The sequence below is a fragment of the Takifugu rubripes genome, chromosome 9, assembly GCF_901000725.2.
Source record: "Takifugu rubripes chromosome 9, fTakRub1.2, whole genome shotgun sequence".
Taxonomy (NCBI): Eukaryota; Metazoa; Chordata; class Actinopteri; order Tetraodontiformes; family Tetraodontidae; genus Takifugu; species Takifugu rubripes.
Window position 1 is genome coordinate 11,117,360 of NC_042293.1, and position 24,928 is coordinate 11,142,287.

The 24,928-nt window shown below is 45.9% G+C and overlaps 1 long non-coding RNA gene across 2 annotated transcripts; it reads left to right on the plus strand.

Annotated features, from left to right (window-relative positions):
- The first annotated feature begins 1,658 nt into the window (after positions 1 to 1,658).
- On the plus strand, positions 1,659 to 13,534 carry LOC115251090 (uncharacterized). Of its 2 annotated transcripts, none has more exons than XR_003889643.1 (4): positions 1,659 to 1,792; positions 4,616 to 4,798; positions 12,766 to 12,889; positions 13,325 to 13,534. It is a non-coding gene; the product is annotated as an uncharacterized lncRNA (long non-coding RNA). The 2 variants fall into 2 exon arrangements; XR_003889642.1 differs by lacking the exons at positions 12,766 to 12,889; positions 13,325 to 13,534 and adding exons at positions 6,460 to 6,523; positions 6,641 to 6,793.
- The last annotated feature ends 11,394 nt before the right edge of the window (positions 13,535 to 24,928 follow it).

Below are 24,928 nucleotides of genomic sequence, written 5' to 3' on the forward strand. Positions count from 1 at the left end.
GTGAGAATATGGTACTCACTTTGCCAGCTTGTATTTATGTATGTTCTGCATATTATTCTATGCATTTTCCCCTAAGCATTGACACATATGGCAGGTTACTGAGGCTATGGATAATATTATGCATTTTTTCCCCCCTCGGGGTTTCTTATAGCAAGAACATACTGCTGCATGTGTGAAGCAGATGGAGCGAAATATCGTATTCTGGAGTTCTCGTCCTGACTGATAGTCAAATGTGGCTCTGTACGTCCAATCTGAGACAAACGACGGACTTTGATTGATTCGTGCTCGGGGACGGCCGTCCTGGCATGCTTAAAATAAAAGAGAGGAACTGTAAGGCGGGTTAGTCAAGCGGGTGCTATATGGTTGACCTCTGCTGGAAGTCACACACATGCTTGTGATTTTAAAGATGATTAGTCTGACCTCTGACCTCCAGGTGTCATTGACACGTGGGCGGAACTGATCACCACAAAGTTATGGGTTAATCTTAGCAGATATTTGTCATATTTCCCCTCATTTGTTAATCAGAATCATTCGATGGGCTGATATCTTTTTCTAAGGGTTGTTATGATCCAGGGATTAATATTTTGATGTTCATAGATTATTATATATTTAATTGCAAGAACTGTGCTGTAAACATGGCGGAGCCTCATGTGTCTATAAGTCAGGGGCGGAGCTTATGTCGCAGCTCAAACGCCGCAATTAGTCAAGAACCTTCTCTGACAGAACAGCATTTCCAAGCTGAGGTGATTCTGGCATCATTGGCTGATATTCAGGCAGCCAAATGGGAGAAGAGCCTGGAGCAAACCCAGCACCCACTGGCCTGAATGGACTTCCTGCCCAGAGGGAAGGAGAATTCATGGTGGAACTGAATCAGAGGCTTTTGGGAGGGAAAATAACATAATTTACTTCTATGAACATTTTTCTGGCTGTATTTTAAAGCGCAGATTTATGGGTAAATTTGTTATATTCGAATTGCTCTAATGACATGTTAGAGATGGGTAGAGGGATTGTCAGTGCCGACAAAGGTGTAATCTGAGGTTTCTTGGAAAGTTAAGTATGGAAGAATGAACATTATAATGAATATGTGTCATTTATTTTGGTTTCTTATTCATTCTTGGCAATTATATGATGAAAATAAGGTGCAAGGTAACATGAAAAGAAGCTGAAACACACAAAAGTCATTAAGCTGGTTGTGCTGCAATAATGAGAAATGCAGAAGGTGACAGGAATGTCAGAAATATACTCCCACTTGGTTACACAAGTAAACTACTCATCTATTTCCAACACTTCCAACACATATACAACTTAAACAGGCTCTGCTCAGAATTGGACTCCGACGTCTCGTCAGATTAGTTCCTTGTTCTGAAGCAATAGAGAAAGTGACTGGAACATGCTGTCCTCCTCAACACTAGGTGGCAGCATTCGTCCTTTCAGCTTTTCATAATATGCATAATGTACGCTTTCTTTGCAGCTTTCTTAAACGTTTGAGGTCCAGGGTCATGCAGAGCAGGGTTTGCAAAACATGTGCACGTGTGTTGTCCTGTTTTAAAAGATTAAGGCGTGTACACGTTGGAGCAAATCGATCTCCAATGGCATTATCTTCCCGTCTTAGTCAGACAGGAAGAGCACCGATATCAGTCAGGCTGACGCGTTTACATGCACTTTGGTTGTCCAGTTACAGTCGGATTGAGTAATTAGCTTTTCAAAGTGTCATCGAAAGGTACTGACCATTTCTTGTAGAACAGAAGAAAACAATTACGCTGTCACCGAGATTGGGACTCTCGAACACGCGGTGAGAAAAACAACCTCTCGTTACTGAGACAGTTAACTGTGACAGTAAAATTACAGAGCACTAAAATCAGCAAACAGGGACGGGAGAGTGCTGGAAGGGACACGGAAGCAGCACAGGTTTCAGACAGGAGACAGGCGTAGAGGTGCGCCGTCGTCTCCGATGTGTCATGGCTCGTCGAGTGCTGAATGCGCTTCCATGTCGCGGGTGTCAGTTCGTACCTGTTCTGTTTTCTTCCTCAGTTTGACCCAGTTTTCAATTGACTCGAGACTCGGGAAAAGTTGGCGTGAGGTAAAACTGAACTAGCAATTTTTTATTTGTACAAAACAGAAGAATTGACGCAAGAAACGGCCTTTGATGGTGCGAGATCAATAAATTTGCTGCTCAAATGTGGACAGATATGACAATGATTTTGAAGGGTGGGTTTGTAGAGACCCTCCATGGACAGAGTGCTGCGCTACCGAAGTTTCCCTCCCAAATCCCTGAATGGAAACAAGTCCAAAAACAAACGAGAGAAATCCTTGAACTTTCTCTGGCAGCTGTGAGAGAGGTGCTTGGCATCACAGAGCGTTTGCCCGAGGTGAGCATCCCAGAGAGTATCACGGTGTTGCTCCGTCGGCCCGCTCACGTCCGCGAGCTGTTTTCAACCCATTTGAAGTGCAGCGCAGGGTTTTAACAGCTATCAGACGCTGGTGTGCATCGCCTCCCAGGGTCCTCTCGCTCTGTTTGGAGGTTGAAATGGCTTCTCCTCTCAGCTGAGCATTGATAGATCCCGTTGTGAGTGTTTACGTCAAAGCAAGGCTAATCCAACACTGGCGCGATGTTTAGCGTCTTTGGCTTTATCATTATCTTTCTTTGATGTGATCACATCGGGCTGGACAAATTACAACGCTCGTGAAGTTTGGTCGCTTCTCGGCTCTGTTCTTTTATTATCTAATCTCGCTCTGACAGATACCTCAGCCGTTCATTGTCGCCTTGGGTCGCAGTGAGATTCAAACCCCCCTACATGTGATTGAGAAGGCTCATAAACTGCACAGCGCTCGGAAACATCCCTTTGGTCTTCCAAAGAGCTCGCTCCAGAGGACAGGGGGTGTCTAATTCACTTTGCAATATCAACCAGTCACTTTGGTGGTTCCCGGCTCCTGGGTCCCTCGTCGGGCGGGATTTTTACGGCTTTTTTAAAGACGGAGGAGAGTTTTTAAGGAGGAGAGCTTCCGTAGATGCAGCGCGAAGGTGATGCCACCCGGAGTGAATGTTTGCCTACAGGTCATTGAGCCATAATGAGTGTTATCAAGCAGCTGCCAGAAGACAAGTATCGCCGGTGGGATTTATGGGAGGCCTTGCAGGATGACCCCAGGTGGGAGAAGCCATTCTTTACCTGAGACAGGGGGAGGGCGAGGGACAGACTAATATGGCAGGACCGGGATTATAAAGGCCCCCCCAATGCCGACGGGTCTCTGCCATTAAGCAAGGAACCTGAAACCTTACTGTTAAACAGGAGAATAGAATCTTTTAATAGTGGTTCGGGAGACCAGACGCACCCTGGGCATCGTTTACCTGAGATTACAGAACAATCGGAGATGCCTAAAGTTTTCTTTGACATCTTTGCCAGTGACCCACCAGAACCACCATAACCGCCAGGACTATGGCAGGTTTAGAAATTAAGATTTGTGATGTAAATGGTGGGGAGGGGGGGCGTTGAGTTTTCCTGAACTGTTTGTAGCTATTACATTTAAATACAGCTGTAGGCAACAGCTGGGGCACCTTAAAATAAATGGACGTTTGCATTCAGCTTATCACAATTCCCTAATTTCTGAAATGGGAGCATTTGTTATTTTACTGTTATTTTACTGAAATCCTGTCATTTAGCATTTTACCACAAATTTGAGCAGAAATGAAAAACAGAGAGCTGAAGTGAATTTTGAACATTTCCTTTCTCATTAATGGTAACAAATCTCTCTCTCTCTCTCGCTCTCTGAATCACTTTTCCAGTGAGGAAGATGATAAAATGTGCAGTATTCTTTAGACCATCAGTCTCCAATATAAATTGACAACATGTGAAATAAGTCTTCAGAAGGCCCATTTATTCTGGATATCTGCATATACATCTCGATCCTGCGAAGGCTAACGGAAAAGCCGAGAATTTTCTGCTTTTGCTGGAATTTTCCAAAATCTGTGGTCATCACAATCAAACTTCTGCCCTCAACAACTCTCTACGCTCAAGACTGAAGTAATGAGAGCCAGAAAAAGTTTCAAAGACATGCAGACCGTCAGTATTTGTTAGCAAACGTCAGCTTGCGGCATCATTAAGCACTTCCACAGCTGATGGACCAAACACTAGTACATTACTCACACCATGAGAAATAATGGAGGGACTCTGTCACGACTGTTTAAGATATCCATTATATTTCAGCCCTCCAGACGGTTCACAGAGTCATCGAGCCGTGGCGTTGATGCGAAGCCTTCACTCGCCCTGTGTTTGCCTTAAAGTCCTCCTCTTATTAGAAGAGTCAACTTCTTGCCATGCTGCTTGTTTGACACTCGTGTGGCGTTAGCAACAGCAGCGGCCACAGCTGTTTTCCTCAGGATCTAATAGAGCGTTTTCCACTGGCCCATTGTATGGCAGCACAATGTATAATGATTAAAAGTTAATTTCCATATTCATGATGTAAAAGAGGGTTGAAGGGATAGATTAGCTGTCTCCCACCTGTGGCCCTGTTCTCATTCACAGTGATTAACAGCTGCCGCACAAACACGGGAGACCCAAGTGACACTCGACTTGCAGATGAGATGCTTGATGGTGTTTGTTCTCTTATCTCGCTGAAGAGCCGACACGATCGGGATACGCCTCGCGGGACTGGAGACATGATATTATTCCCTGCCAGATCAAAGCAACATGGACTGACCAGTGTTCTTGGTGGGAATATATACCTCTGGTCACGGAAATGTGAGCCCACCACGAGTTAATTCATCAGGAGCAACCAAGAAACAGCCTTCTACAAATAAGAGGTAACCATGAGTGTTAGCAATTATAGCATTAGTGTCTACAAAACTTGGTGGCACTACACCAATCGCACAAACACGCGTGCACACCTCCTCGAGTCTCAGTGTTAATCAAAGCCTAATCAGTAATCAGGCTGCTGAAAGTCTTTCCTCTTCAGGTGGCTCTGAGCATCAGAACATGGAGCCAACTCAAATCACTCGGTTCCTCAGACCGCCCGCGCTGAAAACAGCTCAGGCGCTCCATGGAAACCACGGTCACATGTTAACCTGATGCTAACGCGTAATGGCATTAAAATGGCGTGCATGCCGAGGTCCTAATTTTGATTGATGGCTGCTCAGATGAACCCCTGTCCTAAGCAATGTTAGCAGCTACGCTAATGCACAGCATTACCGCTACTTAACCCCAAACAAGATGTTCGTGTTTGCAAACTATGAAACATTCTATCGCAACCATCTCTCTCCCGAAACAGCTGTCGCCCATCACGTCAGCGGTCGTTACGGGGGCTCGTGCACCGATGTGTACGGTCAGACTTGAGGCTCACGTTTCCCTTGTCGAACGGTTGTCAGCTTTGATTTTACATGACGGATTAATCTGCAGGGAGAATTGTTCAGTCTGACACTGTCATCGGGAAATGAGGCTGGCAGCGACTGTGGTCGACAATTCTCAGGTTTTGTATCACAGAAAAACGAAATTTAAACCTAAATCTAGAATCAGTGGTTCCTGCATTGATCAGTGGTCTCGAGGCGTACATCCCTGCCTTTAGCATGCAGTAGCAGCACTTGTGTCTGAAGCTAGGCTCCTAATAACTCGCATGAGTAGAACAGGGACCCTGGTCCTGCTCAAGGTTTCCTCCAGTTAAAAGGTTCTTAAAGGTAAACGGTTGTTTTTGGGTCGCGACTCAAAGCTCCTAAAGATGTTCTCAATTCGACTATAAATTTGGTCGAGCACACGTTGACGTACAGAATATTACAGCAAACGGACACACTTGTTGCAGCTGCAATCAAATTAGTCACGAAAGTGATAAAATGAACCAGTGAGAAGGAACGACATGAAACTTCTCTGTTTTCTGAAACCTTAATTAGACAAAGTGTTTGTGTGCGTTCCGTTATTTATCCTCTCAAACGACTCTCTAATACGAGGCGAGTGAGCGCGTCGCACTTTCATTTGTAATCCCATTCATTTGATTCCAGATGAAACACGAGTCCCTTTGACTGAGCGTCAACTGACTGATGGAGTTTAAATGTTTAAAACTCCAGAGTATAAAGGTTTATTTGCTTGTTTATGTATTTATTTATTCATAAGCCCAGTGCTGTGTGGGGGTTACATTTCCAAATTCATATGAAGCTTCCAGTTTTACATATTGTTAGTACATGAGAATTTTTCAGAAACTGGGATTAGTTGTTCTTGGCAGTCACACACACACACAAACACACACACACACACACACACACACACACTCAAAGATATGATTCATGACACATCCTAATCCCACATCCATCATCCATCCAGCATAAATACAAATGCACCCGCACCACTGTGGGTCATTTGCAGTTTGTTTTCCACAAAATTCAGGTTTTGGTCCTGAGAGTCGACGTGTCTGAGCGACACACAAGCCAGATGTCGTGAGTGAGATCATTTAATCTGAATGGTCTTGGTTTAATCTTAGATTTTCCTGTCTGGTGGGCCTGGTGGAGGAGTGAGCTACACGAGCCTGCCGCAGTCATAAACATGTACGTGTCTATTTGCCATCAGGCCAAAGGTCCAAGGTCTCTGATGAAGATCAGACCTTTAATGTCCGACCTTGGCAAATATAACCGATGATGTTTCGTTAATTCTACGATCCACAGATCCGCCAGAACCTGCAGCTAGTCTGAAGCTAATGTTGGACCCTGAGAGAGGAGAAATGAAATGGAGCAGAAAAGTCAACCTGAACATCTAAACTGTCTCTTCCGGAGACGTTTTGTCGACGATGTTGTGCTGTCACAGAGGTTTCCTGTGATGTTTGAAACACATTAAAACAAGCGAACACATTTGACTCCACCTGCCAACTGGTGTGACTGGTTCCAAGTATCACCGCCGTTTGCTCCGGGCTGTAGCAGAGTTATGAGGCTTCAGAGGGTTTCAGGTTTAAAGGCTCCTGGGGGGGCAATGAAGCAGCTCCTAAATGTTGTCATATGTGCGTGGGTCCTCCTGTGATGTGCACGATGAAACACAACAGGAGGGAGGGAGCAAAGCTGATGAAAATAACACTTTGAAACACTTTGTACAGTGTTCTAATAAAAAAAACAGGGGTCTAATCAATCAGTTGCATTTAGTTATATGTTATATAAATATTGAGCAGGGGCGACGACGGGAAAGAAGCAGGAGTGTCTGTTGGTTGGAGGGTATCCCAGGATGAACTAAAGCACATCATCAGCGTAGAGATGTCAGCAGCCTGTCCTGTCATTGCAGCAGACAGCTAAATGTCTGCAGCGTGTGAGACATCCTGCTTGTGTTTGTAGCAGCACCTCATGTCAGGAAGAAGTCTGACTTCTCCCTCAGTCATCTTTGAACTTTTCTGTGTGTGTGTGTGTGTGTGTGGTCAGGTAGAACTGTTGTCATGCTTCACAAAGCGGTCCGCTTCTGAAGGAGACGTCTTCTTGATAAGGGAGCTGCAGCAGAGTGAATAGGAACTTTGTTGTCTCTCCGTGAGGATTCATAAAGTTTGAAGCCAGGAGGTCGACCTGACCCTGACGTTACTGAAAGTCATTTCAAAACACAGACATTCGCTGACACAAGAATTATGGACTTGAGAGTCAAATCAAAGTCTGGAAAGCTCTGTTTAGGTGCTGTGAAATAAAGAGAAGCTATCATTAGCATAGGATGGTTGACGGGCTCTGACCCCATGTCCTGTGTGATTTGGTAACTCCAGTGCTTCCGTTGGATCCCTCACCCACCTTTTTCTGTAAACCGGCCCCATACAGCAGTAAATCTGCAGCAGTAACAATTAACCTTCCACCGTGATGCATTTTTGAAGAGTAAATTGAGTGTGAACCAGACAGCTGCTTCCATCAACACGACGTACACTGATTGGCTCCTGGCCAAGTCCTGATCAGTGGAGCAAATCTATTTTCTGCCCCAAACCCACTAATGTCAAATCCCAGCGAGGAGCCCGCGTCACTGAGGGAGAAGAACGACCTCTTAGCGACCTTAAACACTCGTAGCAGGTAATGTCAGGTAATAACAGGCTTTTCATTCTTTCGTATTGAGAATTGTCCTTCAAAGTCAGATCTTAATGGACTGTAAAATTTACCAATTCTGGTCAGATTTTCCTGACCTCATCTACCATTCAAACTTTCAACTTAACTACCAGCCTAAATAAGCTCAGCTTGGCTTTTATGAAATGTAGCTATTTTAAATTATGCTAACTGTTGCCACGCCAACGCCAACATGGCTCCCTGACACCTCGCCACTGACGACCACAACAGTAACGGCGTGCTCTTAAGGTTCCAGGTATCAGTGATACTTATGGTCCAGGCTGATCGTTTCTTTTCGCCCTTCATGTAGCGATGCTTCTGATAAGGAAACCAAAAGTGACCAGAGCCTCTGCTCCCAATCCCCACCCTGCAGGCAGTGATTCAGTGGGGAGAATGATTTCCCCCCCCCCCCTCAGATCGTGTGACATTACTTGTGTGTCATGGTGTGCGCTTACAAGCTAGCTGCACTCTTGATACCATCTGTGATAACATTGAGCTAGCCTGTTGGCAGTAAAAAAGCATTTCACATATATATTTTATGTACGTGCGTGTGTGTGTGTGTGTGTGTGTGTGTGCACGCACAGTCATTTCAACGAGGGATGAAACTTGTTCTAATGCAAATGAGCAGATTTGCTGTAAATGAGCCTCATCTATAGTGACACTGCAGACTAATGACTGAGGGACACATCCAAAGACGAAGCGTCGGCTTGCCAGACCGCATTTAATAATTTATTTGTCAAAGGCGAGGGGACAAAGCAATGATAGCCAAAGGCTGCTAAATGATACAAGGCATCTTTCTGGAGCTTGTGTGTGGTGTTGGGTGGTGCTGATAAGCCATGATCGCCCCGAGCGACATCATCACAAGGATTTTCCTACATTATTGTGGTGACGGTGATAATAGACGAGGTCGTGGTTGAAGTGAAAACCCACAATGTCAGAATGAACGGGTTTTTTGGCAGTAATGCACCCTGAGACATGATTTCTACCCAAACTTCATATTTATACCTGTTAAATATCCAGATTTCCATTAGTGGACTAAAAAATAAAAGCATTTTGATTTGAAAAATGGATTTTTCCTCCAATTCAAAGTCACTCACTGAGGCTTTTTCCAAGGTTTTTTTTCTTTTTATATATTTATAATTTGTAATAGGATTTTAATCAACCCACTCCCAGATTCTCCGTTCCCTTGTGACATCATTGAAGTGAATTTGAAAGTCACTGAGCCATAAAGCAGCCTCCTGTCCCGAGCCCCTTTTTCCAGACAAAACCTGCCACAGAGGGAGGTGCAACCCCTCTCCTTCTTTGTATCTGGTCCGTCGCACATTCACCAAAGGACGGTGACAGCGACGCAGAACCATCCCACCACCCTCCCTGGATCTGGGCTCATCTTGAAGTTCATTCCTCGAAATCTGGAGCATTAAAAAGCCACCCAGATGCACAAGTTAGCCATCGCCGCTGAAGTCATGTGGCGAGAGCTTTAAAGAGCTTTCAAAGCGCCCGTTCAGGCATTAAACATCTATCATCCGCTTGAGTCACGTGACTCCGACACGCACGGTTTTATCCTGCAGGTAAATCAGCCAGCACGCCATTCCGAAGGCTTTGGATTCCTTACAAAAGGCAAAGGGGTCATTACTGATCATAAATTCAGGTCATGGAAGATAATTACAGGTTTTCTGTGCTTAACACGCCCAATCGAACTTATTTCCTGTAATCACTTAAAGCCACGGTTGTTTTTCAAACATCTGCTGCTGCTCTACGACCCAAACGGGAACGACGTCACATCGGATGAGCAGTCGGGGTAAAGCCTTCTAATAATAAATGATCCTCTGTCTGTTTGGGTTATGGTATGTGGAGGATGCTGCGGTATCAATGGAGCAGGCTCGGCTCGCTTCAGGGCACTTACATATGAGGGCGCCGAGGGTATTCCACCGCACGCGTGACGCACGCCCCCATCTGAGAGCGCCTGTGTGGTGTCTCGGCCTGAGGCTGAAGCCGGTCCAGAGCGCGATGGTGTCAGCCATGGTGCTTCTTTGAGAATTGAGGAACGGAGGCATGAAATGAGCCGGTTTGTCCCCTCCCAGCTCGGCGCCGCCGCCTCAGAAAAGGGGACGGAACGGACGCCAAAAACGGCGAAAAGGAGGGTTTCCTCCTCATTTGCATTCGCTCGCCTTTGAGCGCGATTGATCCCGCTCGAAACTGTCAGCTGTCACTTGGGAAGGCGGCCTGACCTGCGCACGCTCTGCTGGTTTTGAGGTCGGCCCACGCGGCAAAGGTTTAATGGAGGGGAAAGGTGAGCGAGGCGAGCACAACTGGGTGGGGGACAAGGCCAGCTGGTAATATTCTGGGGTCAAATATGTCATCTGTGATCGGCTGACAAATGTGTTCTAAAAAAAAAAACCTTTAATGTCGGTATTATTGAGTGTAATAGACAAAAAACAACTCGAGCTCAGGGTTAATATTAGAGCTGATGCCAGAAGAAGGAAAAATAGGAAGTTTCCCAACATGATGGAGATGTTCCGATCAGGTCCTGGCTCCTGTCACTCGGGGGCGTGGAAAAATCTTTTCTGACTCCAGATTTTAATTGTTTCCACCTCCGGGGGAGCAACTTCAGTCAGCATCCGTCACCCGGGTTGGTGCCGCAGCGGCGTGTCCGGAAGTTTGGGAAGAAAGTGCAAACCCAACAAGTCAAAGCGGTTTGGACGGCAGTGACCCCATCGGGGGGGAAGTTTCCTCTAATGTGAGCCGACATGTGCAGTGATGACCCCCTGATTACTGATTACCCGGCCGATTGATCACAGCTTGAACGCGAGCGACTGGAACATTCTGTCCATCTCTGTTTTATTTAATATTCAACACGTTAGATTTAGAACCAGACTCGGATTTGAAGCTTCTTCTCCTCAGCGTGAACACAGACGAAACAGCAAGCAAATGCAAGTTAGCGCTTTGTTGTTCAAGTGGTTCTAGCACACAGCATCTGGAGGTTTTTCCATTATTTGTTTGATCTTGTTTAATCTCGCAGGGCTACAAAAAACTAAATCTAAATTTTAAAAAACCCGCGTGGCGCCTAAAGTGCACAGTGGGTGAAAATGTTTCCCTGTGAACTTTGCGAAAGAGATTTAATCAAATCAACAATAAAGATCAATTATAGTGAGCTATGTGAAACAGGCGCCACATTTGCAAGGTTGAAAGATATAAACACTTTTCAATTACATTGTTCTATACACACGAGATGTTCCACTATAGCGACTGATTAAATCCAACTTGTCCTCATTTCACTCCGTGGAGATGTTTCAGCATTTACTGGTGATTAAATGTAAATTTCATTTGTTTAGCCGGAGTGACAAAGTGTTTTAAGTGTCTTTTCAGGCTAATGAGCAAATACATGCTTGATTTAGTCACTTCATATTGATTTAATAAGATGCGCTGTGGGCGTCAGCTGCCACTTAGAGAATCAGAGACCAGCCGCAACGTGAGCATTAGCATAAATGTGCCGCATCGGAAAAGTTTATCCGACAACTTTCAAACAGTTGTTTTCAATTACGAGGGTGCGTTCCAGATCCTGCTACCAGAACCGATGCGTCACATGACAGTGAAACCACCAACTGTGAACATTGTTCCTCATTGGTCAAGCAGGAATCAACCTGTTTGGTCCACTTTCAACCCAACCCAACCCAGCCCAACCCAACTCAACCCAACCCAACCCAACCCAACCCAACCCAACTCAACTCAACTCAACTCAACTCAACTCAACTCAACCCAACTCAACTCAACTCAAATTCTGTGTTTTCTTTATCGCGTTGTCACAATCATATGGGGTGGGCGACCCAGTTCGTTAGGAGAGAAAACCCCTTAAATGATGATACACAAATCTGGGACAGGATGCTGGTCAAACCCCCAAACCACAGCCTGACTGGAGGAGGAGCGAGAGGCAAAAGTTCAGTGTCTATCAGAAGTTCAGTTCAGTGATTTATTATTTGGAGGAAACCTGCAGGTCTGAGGGCAGACACAGGTCAAGACAGCAGTCGGTCCAATCAAGCAGCGAATCCACCAAAGAAGAAGAAAAAGCCCCAAACAAACACGGCCTCGGCCAACGGAGACACTTTAGAACATCCCAGAAATCTTCAATCATTTCTCACTTACAGTCAACACCACAGGATTTATTTTTTTTAAACCATATGTCCCAGTTTTACAAATTTGGGAATCAGGTGGGACACACGTGCGCGTGCCAGCAGAACTAGATGATATCTTTGGATGTGTTTCTCTATTTACACTTCCTGATCTTTACTTGTGCCTTTTCTGGCTGATTTCTCTGTGGAACGTTAGCTGCCGGTGGCTTCGTAGCAGCTCGCCTCATTTGCCAGAGTCGCTGACATTTGCATTAGGAATCATAATTCTATTATGTTACGTTCTGCTGCTTTTATGGCTCCGGAGAAGAAAAAAAACAAGGAGTGAGCATAATTCTTGTGGAGGTGCTGTCACGCTGGTGACCGGGTTGCATTTGTGTTAGTAATAGAAGTTCTCTGGCATGGAATCATAGAGGCGAAGGAGTGAGACGTCCTTTTATATCTACTATCTATAAAAACGTGAGAAGCAGCCTCCTTAAATCACCGAGGACACTGACGGCCTGGTTGTTGTCAGCAGTTATTGATCACGCGGGATATTTACAGCCCATCTTAAATTGTCACCATGCAGCTGTCCGCTCAGGCCTTCGTCTCCTCCTCCTCCTCTTCCTCCAGGTTTTTGGAGGAAGAGGCCAGAGCTCTGCAGGATTCCTCTGACTGATTAACATGGCGGCGTCTAATCCTCCGACTGGCTGCAGAGGCAACGATCCGAGCGTCTGAGAACTGCCCTTTCCTGAAGGTGAGCCTGAAATTTGTCCAGACTTTTTAATCTCGGGAGCCCTGTCAGGGAGGCGCTTTAATTATGACTGATGCCGCAGTGTGTGTCTGACTGGGCCATGGAAAATAGGTGACGGTTCAGGCGCGCGCATGGCTGGGTTTACTGCCAGTGTGGGGGGGGATAGAGGCGATCGGGGCTTCTTGGTGGACATAAACCTGATCTACATACTGTTAAAGAAAGTGTTGAAGCTGCCCTAAGATGATCTACATGGTCCAGTTGTGATCCATGAGTGGTGTCACGTGTGTCACATCCCACTCTGTCGCTGCAGCGCTCTTCTTCTTTTTCTTTTTTGAGTTGAAAATGGCAAAATCTCCTTTTTAAAGTGCTGCACCTGCCTCTGAGTGCCTCTTGCTCTCTGTGATAAAACCTGTCTTCCTCTCCTTCTTTGTCCTTTAGAAAACAGAAGATACCATGGAGAGGGTCCGCTGTTCCGCCCAGACCACTCAGATGAAAGCTGTTTTAATTCAGTCCAGAATAACTATATTTGTGAGCCATCTCCTTTTAATTAAACTCCCCTGTGCAAGTTTGGATGGAGAATATCGCTGAAAATTGTGACGCTGCCATGCACCTCCACCTTCCGCTGAGGTGGTCAGAGCATGGTATGTGGGGGGATTGGGAGGGGGTTGGGGGGGTTGTGCTAAATGTGTCTCAAATTTATTTTTTTTAAATAAATGAAATTGCTGCAAAGAGGGTTTTGTCTGTGCTGTGCTTTGCAGTTAGCTAATGCTAATCTAGAACAATAATAGCTTGTATATGCAAATTAGCATAATAGAAGATGGTGCTACTGCCAGCCAGCCTCATCCTCATCATCATCATCATCATCTCAGTGTCATAATCTTACTTAGATGGTGTAAACGTGATAGTCGATCTGTGAATGTGATGGTTGCTGTGCGTAGATTTGATCTGAGATTTGACATCTCCAAACTGCAAAGTTCACCAGCATTATTTACCATAAAGTGAATCTAAATTCAGAGGAAGCTTGAATTCCGTGAACCCAAACACCAGGCGCCAGGACCCGGGGCACAAGAGGTTAATGTGAAAACAAGCACGGAGCAGCAGCTGTGTTCTGTCTGGGGAAATATGACCAAGGTTCTTTAGGATTAGCTAAAGTGGATTTAACTGGAGAGTAAACAATAATAGAAGGCGTAATTAAAACTGCTTCATTAAACAAATGCCTCTTGACATACACATATTATTAGCAGTGGGATTGCAGGCATTTCTTTTCTGATTTTTAATAAGTTGGCTTTATGAGGAGTTTAGTACACCGCTGCCCCTGGTGGTCAGTTAGCACCTAAATGACGCCTGTTTTCGTCCTGTACCAAAGCCTTTTGTGTCATAAATTGACTTTGTTGAGGTCATTTTGCGGTAACACGTCAGTGAAGGGGGATTGTTCCGCTTTGCTAATTAGATGCCAAATGGCATTGTTATTCTTGGCTAATTACATCCTGTGAGTGGTTGGAGATCCTTCGCCTCGGAGATTTTTCTTAATCTATGCATTAAGCCAACGGCTTTGCCATCAACGGCTCCAATCAGCAACATCAGTCCAGCCGTAAACACGAGGGGAGGCTCTGTGTTGCCTCGCTTTTATGGATCACTTCAGCTAAATCTCGTTCTTGGCTGTAAGCTACAGTGTGGGGGGAATATTTGGCAGGCGCTAAATTTGCATATAATGTATATTCTGCGTAGATGACAAGGCTTCAAGCATACATCTGTCAGCAATGCATTTTTATGCACTGATTTTTACAGCTGTCGCTAAACACAAGCTAGCACATCTGCCTGAAACAACAACCCTGCTTCGTGTGGAATCCCACGTGACGCTGCTAGCGCCACTTCAAAATGATAAACACCCCCATCTTAACATTTCCAGAGTGATGGTTAACTTGGTTAATAGTTTGTTTTCCCATCATGAAATGTCTCTTCTCGCTTCTTCGCTCAAGACGCGCATAAGTAGGGGGTTCTGGGGTGGTGGGGGGGGGGGGGTATGCAGATGATTTGTTTTTCCCCTCGTCTGCCTCTGAACAAATAGTGATTCAGTCAAGAAAGAAATGCACAAATGACACTCGGTAGAAAGTGCATCAGTGTCAGCCGAGCGCTGACAGAACGCGTCTTTCAGAAGCAAATCCTTGGAAATGGCTTTGATAGCGACGCTTTGGCCTGCCAAAAAGCACATTTTCGCCGTCATCGAGAAGGCTCGCTGTTTTTGAAGGGCGCGTGTTGCCTGCGTGTCAACAGCCCCGTCGCCCCGGCTGCTTGACAGCAGCGAAACCTTTACATTTTTCCACTGAAAATACGAAGAGGCTCTCGTGGCGTTAGTTAGCGTATGCATGAATCACAGTGTGGCAGCCCGTCGATGTGTGTTCCCTGTCCCACAGTTTCCTGGGTGAGAAGGAAAATACAACTGTGCTTTTTGGGTGTGAAGCCCAGAATGTGGCAGCTCGTGCTCTCATGTTTCTGGGGAAATACGAACACATTCCCATCATGTGATGTCGTTAGGACATTAAATGGCAGGGGGGAGGGGTTTCATCATCCTACACACTTTTCAGTTATCTGTGGTCTGCGAGTGTGTGTTCTTAAGCAACGCTGACTCTTTTTTACATCATCATACATCATCTTCTTTTACACCTTTGTGTGGAAGTACCCCTGCGTTCAAAGCCTCAGATTTCCACAGGATGCCTTTTTGATTTGGATCCACTGCTGAATCTATGATAGAGCTCTCACAGCAACGCTGAGATCGCAGCTGGACCAATATTACTAAGCTACAGTCATTTAATTGGCTCTTTTTTGCCTACATCTGCTCCCAGAAACCTCAACCCAACCCTAAATATCGAGGTTTGTATGAAATAGGCTGGCATTTGTAGCCCTTTTCCTGTTTATGCGCAGTGGCAGCATTTGCTAATGAGTACAATAGCAGCGTATTGTGGTGATTTGGGTACATCTGTAACTTTTGGCTGTCAGTGCTGTTAGCATAAATGACAGGATTTCACTGTTTATCTCACATTAATCTGCTTTCTGTTTTGGTGTCTGCTGCATTGGTATTTCATACATGCCAGAAGACGACACCTCTGTGCACATGCACGCTCACGTCAGGGGGGGATTTCACTTTAATATTGTGATATGTCAGAGAGAATGTGTGTGTGTGTGTGTGTGTGTGTGTGTGTGTGTGTGTGTGTGTGTGTGTGTGTCTGTCTGTCTGTCTGTGTGCACAGGCCAGTGTGCAGAGTGTAAACAAGCATTAAATATCAAGTCACGTTGCCATGCTAACAAGAATGACATTTTCCTGCTCTCATCATGACATTTTAGCGCAACTATTTCTTTGACCTGAGGGCGCTCCGAGAGAGGATCCAGGGGCCGACGCCGAACAAACCAGCATGAATAGTGTCGCAGGAATAAACCCAAATGATCAACTTGTGTAATTGAGGAGCCGTGCACTGGCTGTCAGCGACTCCTCAAGCGGCAGCAGCGATATCCGGGTTCTGAGTGCTTCTGTCTTGATTCCGGATAATTTCCAGGCCCGGTGCGTTCTCCTGAAACCATCTCTGAAGCCTCATCTGTTGGTCAATCCTAAATGTAATTACTGGTGACATTTCTCTCTGGTCATTTTTGTTGTGGCCAGCTGTCTCAGCTTGGGTAGGCGGCTTCTTGACTAATTTTACACAAATTCAGGACACCTGCGGAAAAAAAATAAAGATAATTTTCTAATTACAAGCATCAATCACCATTTGCTACATGCTATTTAATGCTGTTTATTAATTCGGTAATTTCAGTTGAAGAAATACACAAAAACTACTCAAATACTCACACTTCATCAGATTCAATTAAAAGTGGCAGTTATTTAAAAATACAACTAATTAGATGGAAGAGCTCTTTCTTTCCCCAAGCTGCTAATTAAAAATCTGTTCACTGAAGAGTAATCAGATTTTTAAGGCTGCAAACAGGCGCTAATGGCTTCTTTTGCATCCTGTTAGCTGGGAACCACCTCCTGACCTCTGACCCCTTTGGGAAGAAGTCATCATTTCTTTTAGATTATGAATGAGATAAAAATCCCTCTGTCACTGCTTGTATCAGTGACAGAGTGATTTATTCAGAATTTATATTTTATTTCAACAGGGAAAACTGTGGTTTTAACACCAGTTAGTGTAATTCACTGCAGCAGAGATGTTACTAGCCTGTCGTAAGTGTTTCTGCAACTTAGCCATACTTTTCATTTATGGAACTTTTTGAATTTTACTCGAGCTCATTTTCAAATTAGCAAAATAATATACCTTTTTTAGATGCTCGAGGGTTGTAACCCTGACATTTATTCTCCTTCTCACAAATAGTTTGATTATTTTTCCGTTTCTGACTCTCAATTGAAGTTCATTCATGTGGTGGATTAAATTGCAGTGGAGGAATCTGAGATATTTTCACAAAGGTTTCAGTCAGCCAAACAAGGACGATTGGGGAAAATGTGCACTTCAGAAATGCGAGCGTGAAACACGGCGCTGGCGACTCTTCATTAAGTCCTCTGTGAAAGTATCTCGAAAGGTCTCCTGTTCACACCAGCACTTTAAATTGGATTACAGATTGGAAGTGTGCCACCTACAGTCCTGCACATTTTCAGCTTCTTGAGCCTAAAAAAGGGCGGAGGAGATCAGCGCTTTGATTCCGTGCCTGTGAGGAATAAGACCAAATTCAATTCCCTTCATTTGAGTGGTTGTGTTGCTGCGTCTGAACCCGTTCACCTGTTTACAGAACCAACCAAGGAACCTTCGGCATCAATTGCCATGCGACGACCCCCCCTGCCCCGTGCACTTGTAGCCCACGGACACCCTCCCGCGTGTGAGGGTGTCCGTGGGCTACAAGTGCACTGAACTCTTCCCTCGAAGATGCGACGCGTCTACGACTGCCACGGCGGCGGTGACCAGACCGGCTCGTGATTTTTACTGCTTTATGAAATAAACTCTTATGAATCCCTTCAGTGTGGTGCAGCTGCTCGCGGTGTTTAGGGGGCCATTCGAGATGGCATAATCAAGTCGCATCAAATCAGCGCGTCCTCAGCGTTGTCTCCAGGCCTGTTCATTTAATGCTGCCGTGGGCTTGTAATGAGGGGCATATTGTAGAGAAAGGCAAGTAGCAATGTGTTTTTAATAGGCTCACTATGGTCCACTGGCAAGGGAAAACACTCATTGCATTAGTTCTCCTGGAGCAGATAATTTAAGTAAGCAAGGGAAGTGGGGGATATCGCTTGCTTGCCCGAGATTGGTCTTCTTGTAGATGGAAAGGCACGTTGTCCTTTGATGCAGATAAGGTGTTTGGAATGCATTAACCTTTTTCCCATTTGTATTGTGCTTGTACTTCCCCCACCACCATTACACACTCAAATGAGAAGTCTTTGCTACTACAGGGCAAAAGCAGGGTTCACGTGGGGCTCACGAGGCAGCAAAATGTGACATCTGAACATTAGTCGCTATTGGAAATGAGAAAAGATGAGGGGAGGCGAGCAAGTGGGGGAGGGGCCCGGCGAGAGATGGAGGAGAGGAGGCCCGCAGGAGAGGGCTCCTCGGGGGTTGGATAACAGCAATTTCTTCTCTTCCCTTCTCTTATTCTACCTTTTCCTTTCTCGGGCTCTCTGTCTCTGACTGTTAAAGCTCATCACCTCCGGCGTCACAATTATTGCTACGGCGAAGATGAAAGGTCATAGCGGTTAGTGAAGGAGAAAGAAATGCTGCAGAGAGGAGGGAGGACGTCCTAACTTTAAAACGCTCCGGGTCTCAGCCACTCAGTAATGGCGTTATAATGGATGTCAGAGGTTTTGTTTATTGACGTAAAGGAGCTCCCCGCGACCTTTGACATTATTACCGACACACACTCGTGGTGAAAAACCTTCTGGTGTAAACACACGTATTGGCCCATGACACCAGCAACAGAAAGCAAAGGAAGGCCAGATAAACAGCGACTTCGGAGTCTATCCGGGCATAAAAACCCAGAGATGATTAAGATTTTATTGCTTCTTGCAGCAAGCGGGTACAGACCCCAACCCTCGAAGGAGCACGGATCCGCTGTTCCATCGGAGTCGGTTGTGGGTCGGGGGGGGACGTGACGTCAGTCGACGACAAGGTTTTCTCGTCCTCGCATGCAGCATCTTCCACAGCCGGGCAGGCGGAGATGAAGCCGGAGTGGAAAATGATGTTTGGTCATTCATAAGCAAACAACCTGAAAATAGCATCACAACCACGTCAAAACATGCAAAGGGGCGACGCACGCATCTCCACCAGCTATTTGAATCTAACAAATCAGGTCTGCACCGGGGTCTCAGGGGATCGGAAGTTTCTTCAGGACTGCAGGTCCGTCGCATCAGGGGAGAGAGAAAGGTGGGAATCGTTCTCTGAGTCAGGCGCCGACACGAATTATGATTTTCTGAACGCGGCCGGGGCTTATAGTTCGTCCCAGCGCTGGGTTTGACATAACCATCACATCATGAGCTTATTTTAGCTCCAATGGCTACAGAATATCCTGTCACCTTCAGAACCTGGGCCTTGGCTGCTTTGTGAAGCCGTATTATGTGCTATTGTGATGCAAAGTACGGTAATTACGATTATTATTATAGTCATTTGCTTTTTGGCTGGAGAATGAGAGGCTCATTAGCTTTTATGAGTGAAGTGGCACGGCGCTGGTCACTGTACTCCCTCGCTGGGCGGCGGCGCTTTTGTGCACGAGTGCACATGGACAAGCGAATCAATCATGGGATCTGATGCTTTACTGAGGAGTTATTAGGCTACTGGTGATGATAAAGCACCCTAATATACCCCATATTACCCAGGTATCTTCTTTAAAAGGAGAATAATTGACCACGGTCCCCGTTAAGGCTCCCCAGAGACGACTGGGAGTCCATATTTGGAGCAAATATGCATGGAAAGACAAGGTGAGAGGGGAGAAAAGGATGGATTTGGTTTCTTGCTGGCCCACCAATTGGGTTCTAAGAGGAAGATGAAAGTCAGGACGTGCACACAAGGAAATAAGCAGAAAGACCATCAGGCTGTAAGACGGAGAAAATGAGGAAATAGGGGAGAACGTAAAATGAGGCAGACAGAGATGCTGAGAGGGGAGAGAAGGAGCTCTCCATGCCAGGGGAGGAGGGCTGTATTTCAGGCCCAGTGCCTTTGTGCCATTTGAATCACCGCAGGTTCCTCGTGCCCCAGGCCGCTCTATAAAAAGCTCAGACAGCTGCTGGATTTTCCACATTACTGCCGTGGAATTGGATTAATATGACGCCCGTCCAAGCTTTCCGCCATCATCAGCTGGCGTCCAGAGGGGACCCGCTCTCGCTGGTCAGCGACCACCTGTCGTCGAGGCGCTGCGCATGCAGAGCAGCTCGTCATCAGGTGGGGGGGGGGATTCGGGAGAAAAAGGAAACACACGTCTGGGAAAGGACAGTCAGTGTGTGTCCAAACCCAGGGGTCACGGAGGTGCCCCGACCCCTAGTCTCCTGTCAGACCTCAGGACACGCCTCACAGCTGTGCTTGGATCCCTTCGTTATCTCAGGAGGCGGGGTTTAGATGAACGGGCAACAGCCAATCAGATTTCTGCTTCCATCACCTTTAGCAACAGGTTTGCAAATTATCATTTTTATTTAATTAATTTCATGGTACAGATCAAAAGTGATGCTTGTGTAGCTGGACCCCATAAACCTGCAGACATACATTTTTAAAGTGTGTGCGTGTGTGTGTGTGTTGTATGTGTGTGTGTGTATCCTGTGCAGCTAGAAAACATCGACCCGGTTTCGGCTGCTGTAAAATAAAAAAAAATCTGGACTTCATAACAGCAGGTAAAATTTAGAAAAATACGCTGAGTCAGGGCTTTGTCAGGCCTTTCGGGTCCTGCTGGGCCCACAGAGCCCTGATGAATCTTTCCAAACCCAGTGATATGATGTATAGGTTGTTATCACAGCACCTTTCCAGCCCGTGCTACAGAAACAGCCTTGGCCGGGTTCCCATTAAAGGTTCACCAATATGCGGGGTCGCCCTATTTAAAAGGCTGAATAATAATGGAGAGATCCAATAAAACCAAACAAATATCTTATTTTCTGTCTAAAAAAGAGAGAGGCATCACACAGCAGACTCCACCTTAATATATTAGATAGAAAAATGAAGCTTTTTTCACCACCACAGGCCCATTTTCTCAAATGTCTGATCAGGGTCACATCAGCAGGGCCTTGAGCTTCTGCTGAGCACGACAACCATACAATTTCCCACGATACACTTAGCTGTCTCACAGCAGCTGACACCAGTGTTCCCAGTAAATTGCTACATTCTGATGGAAAGAGGCCAGATAAAAAACCCTAACCAGGATGTGACAGCAACTCATTAAGATGAAATCAGTGGAGGATCCGGTTTATGACGGCAGTTTAGATTGAAATAAACACACAGGCGAATGCTCGATTGAAACTAACTTCACTTTAAAAGGAAGCGCACCTTCCTTTGTCGAGGGGAAGCATCTGCTGAGGGTCCAGGGAGACCACCAGCATCATTTCTCCGCTTCGCCCTGATTCCTCTCGAGGATCACATGAGCGGCGTTGACAGCAATGTGAAGCAAACGAAATCATTATGGATTTTTCCCCCCTCCCTGCTGCATCCCTGGTGTTTGCATAGCCTTCAGACATCCTTCAGCCAAGCACTTTATCAGGGTTAGAAGATTTTTATTCCTTTTTTTTTTCTTTGCTAAAAGCGTGCTGGGGGGGAAAACTTTGCCACTTCGGTTTGTCATGTGTCGGTGAGCGTTTTAAACGTCGATTGAAGGTGTGTGTGATACTCAATGATTGCTTCCTCCATTTTTTTCCGTTTGGGGTCCGTTCCAGTCTGTAGTAACGGCTCCATCGACCATCTTCCCTCAGCAGGGGAGGGCGCATAATGATAATGTAATGAAAAAGGTCACCCAGCTGCTATAAGGATAATTCTCTTAATCTGACTACACATTGTTACCTTTGTTAATCTTGAAATATCTACACGCTGCTGGATGAGCATGAGGCGGCTGTGAAGTGGTCGGGTCTATAATATCATTGTACATGTGCGTAGTATTAGATCTTATTATGCAAGTTAATTCAAAACAATTGTAATTAATGCCTGCACAGATTCAGAACCAGAGAGTATGATTGGGCCCAATTACATGACCACAAAGATCCGATAATTCGAATAACTGCATCTGATGCCTTTATGTTTATGTTAGATTTCTTAGTATGTAATGACATTCCTTGTCGTATTGGGTTTTATTTCCATTTCATGTAAAGCTTGTCTCCTCTTCCCTCCAGGAGCGGAACCGAATCGACTGTCCTGGCATGCCGCGCGTCATGCTGCTGCCTTTTGTCTTCCGCTCCCGTTTCCTACAATGTTGAGTCACCTTAGCGGGTATGGATGCATGAAGACATCGTAGCATGAGGGCATTATATGGCAGATAGCTGATCACATGATGATGTTGATCACATGAACATGTAAACAATCTCCAGAACACACATAATGAGTGGATGTTTTAAGGTCATGTACAATCCTAATGGAACATAATCAGAATGACATGTTTTTAAATCGACTTCACATGTAGCCGTGGTGACTTCCTGCTGTGAAATACCAGCACCAACCACCGAACCACGAGGCCACCCTCAAGGGATGCAACGGTTTGCTATGAGGGGGTAAAAAAGTCACATTGAGCCCGAAAGGGTAAATGTTCCTCAGACAGGGAGAGCCATCTGGTGTGTGGCGAAGAAACCAGTTGGAGGGAGGCAGGAAGATGGGTTCATCGCTGCTGCTAGAAGATGGCAGAAGGGACAGAATGAGTGTTCACGAGCAGGGCGAGAGGTCCGGTGAGTCACTGTAGATGGCTTGTGGACCTGCGTGGCGATGATGCTCTGATCTCCTGTCGGGAGCCGGGTGAGTTCACACGCGAAACACGTTCAATCTGCACGGATTAGCGCTACGCCACCCTGTTTGTCTCTCATGGAAATTATGTGAGAATTAATAAGCAGTCAAATTCATAGCAGTGCTTCATCTAAATGGTGAAGCAATTACTGTATGCTGCTAAATTAGTCTTTTTTAATTGGAGCAACCATTTGTAGCTGTATGCGAAGGGAGATTGCGTATGCTATAACATGCTGAATGGCCTTTGTACCATAAATGTTACTCGTGTTTACGACAGTATGAAGCTAACAGCTATGCTGGCAGAAGACTTCAGACTTGGGACCTTAAGTATCTGTTAATGTCTGTTTCCCTGTTATTTGCCGACTGTTGGTAGAGTAACCACATTTGTTCTCCAAGAATGCTTTTGGAGACGTTCTTTCAGAATGTTTACACCTATTTTACATACTTTCCAGTGCAAATAGAATGTTCTGCTTTGAAGATCAGGTTTTGTCAAGTTTCACCACTCATTAAAAATGCAAAATACAACCCGAATGAACTAAATGCTGCCCTAACATCTCTTCTGTTCTCATCTTTAATACTGTGACACTTTATTTCCCTGTCTGGCCCTCGCTTCATGTCCCTGTTCGACACGCAGAGCAACGAATCTACAATTATCCTCACAGCGGCGCGCTTGTCAATGTGAAATTGAGATGAGGGGAACTGTTTCTTGCCCATGGCTATCGACTCACGCAGTAAGGACGCCCCTGCCTCGGCGTGTTCGCTGGCTCATTGTTAAGACTGAATGTTTTGGCATGAAGCTGCTGGGAGCCGCCGCTTAAAATTCATCCAGCCAAAACCTGAATTGCGTCCCCACCCTACTCCTCTCATCACCATCACAACCTCCACACACCCTCCCGCTACCCATTAACCGCGCCTCACCATCGCTGCCACCGGTTGACAGATGCTCACTTACACATGTTGACTGATTGTCACGTCGGCAATGAAGCCGGGGTGGGGGGGCACGGATGAGCGCCACGACCTGTCCAGCTGGTTGTAACAGATACGTCGGAATCCAATGAAGTTTTCCAAACAGCTAATTTTCTGTCCGAAGGCTAAAGTGATGTTTTTATTCAGAGGGTTTGTAAGGACTCGGGAAGGTTGGACCTTATTCAGTTGGCGCACGAGTCAGCAGATTCTCAATACTGCCGACCAACACCGAAGGCAAATTGGAAAGTCGGGTTAAAGGGCATCTCTGGTCTTTGGGTCTCTACATCAATAGGCTGCAGGGAAACCCTCTGCAGGCAGAAAGAGATCCCGGGATGGGGAGGCGAAGCTAACCATCATTTATCAGCTCTGGGTAGCAGCAGCATCGACCGTGACACCAATTCATCGATAAGCTACGCGCGCACACATACTGATCTCCACACGCACAGCGGTGCTAATGAGGTACAAAACAAAGGGCTGCTGCACCTGGACAGGAGTCAGCGTACAATCATGGGCTGCTGCCAAATTCCCAACTGCACACAACCGACTCCAGCTCCCCCATTTTCAATCTCTATGATAAAGAGACCCAGAAACAGCGCTGCGATTGGGGGGTTCCTGGAAGAAATAAAGGGCACCTGGGGTGGGAAATGGCAGGAAAGAGAGACGGCCCAACTTCTTGAGACAACCCGCTTGGAAGCTCTGGGAATTTTCATCTGCCCTTGAAAATATTGATTTGTGTCTCTGCTACTCTTCCCGTCGATGCTTCAAACCAAAGCCCCCATCCCCAGCCGCACCCTTGCCGTGCCCCCCCTCTGGCACTGGGCTGCCAGTGTCCTGTGTGGGTTTATGAAAGTAGCACACCAAAGTCATGATGTGATTCACTCACTCTTAACAACAATCTCCAGTGGCCTCTCCAGTACATTCAACTCCACCGATCCATCACTTCAAAAAGGTTTTTCCATCAAAGTCTCACTCCGAAGCAGGAGGCTGTTTTGTTTTTTTAGCTCTGGGCTGCAGGATTCCTCCAGAATGTTGCACATCTTTAATGAATCTGATTGCTGCCTGCACATCAGCTATTAGGGCTCTCAGAAAGCTCTTCGGGGGAACCAAACAGCCTTTCCACTGAACATATTTGTCTGTTTGGAATGGTTTA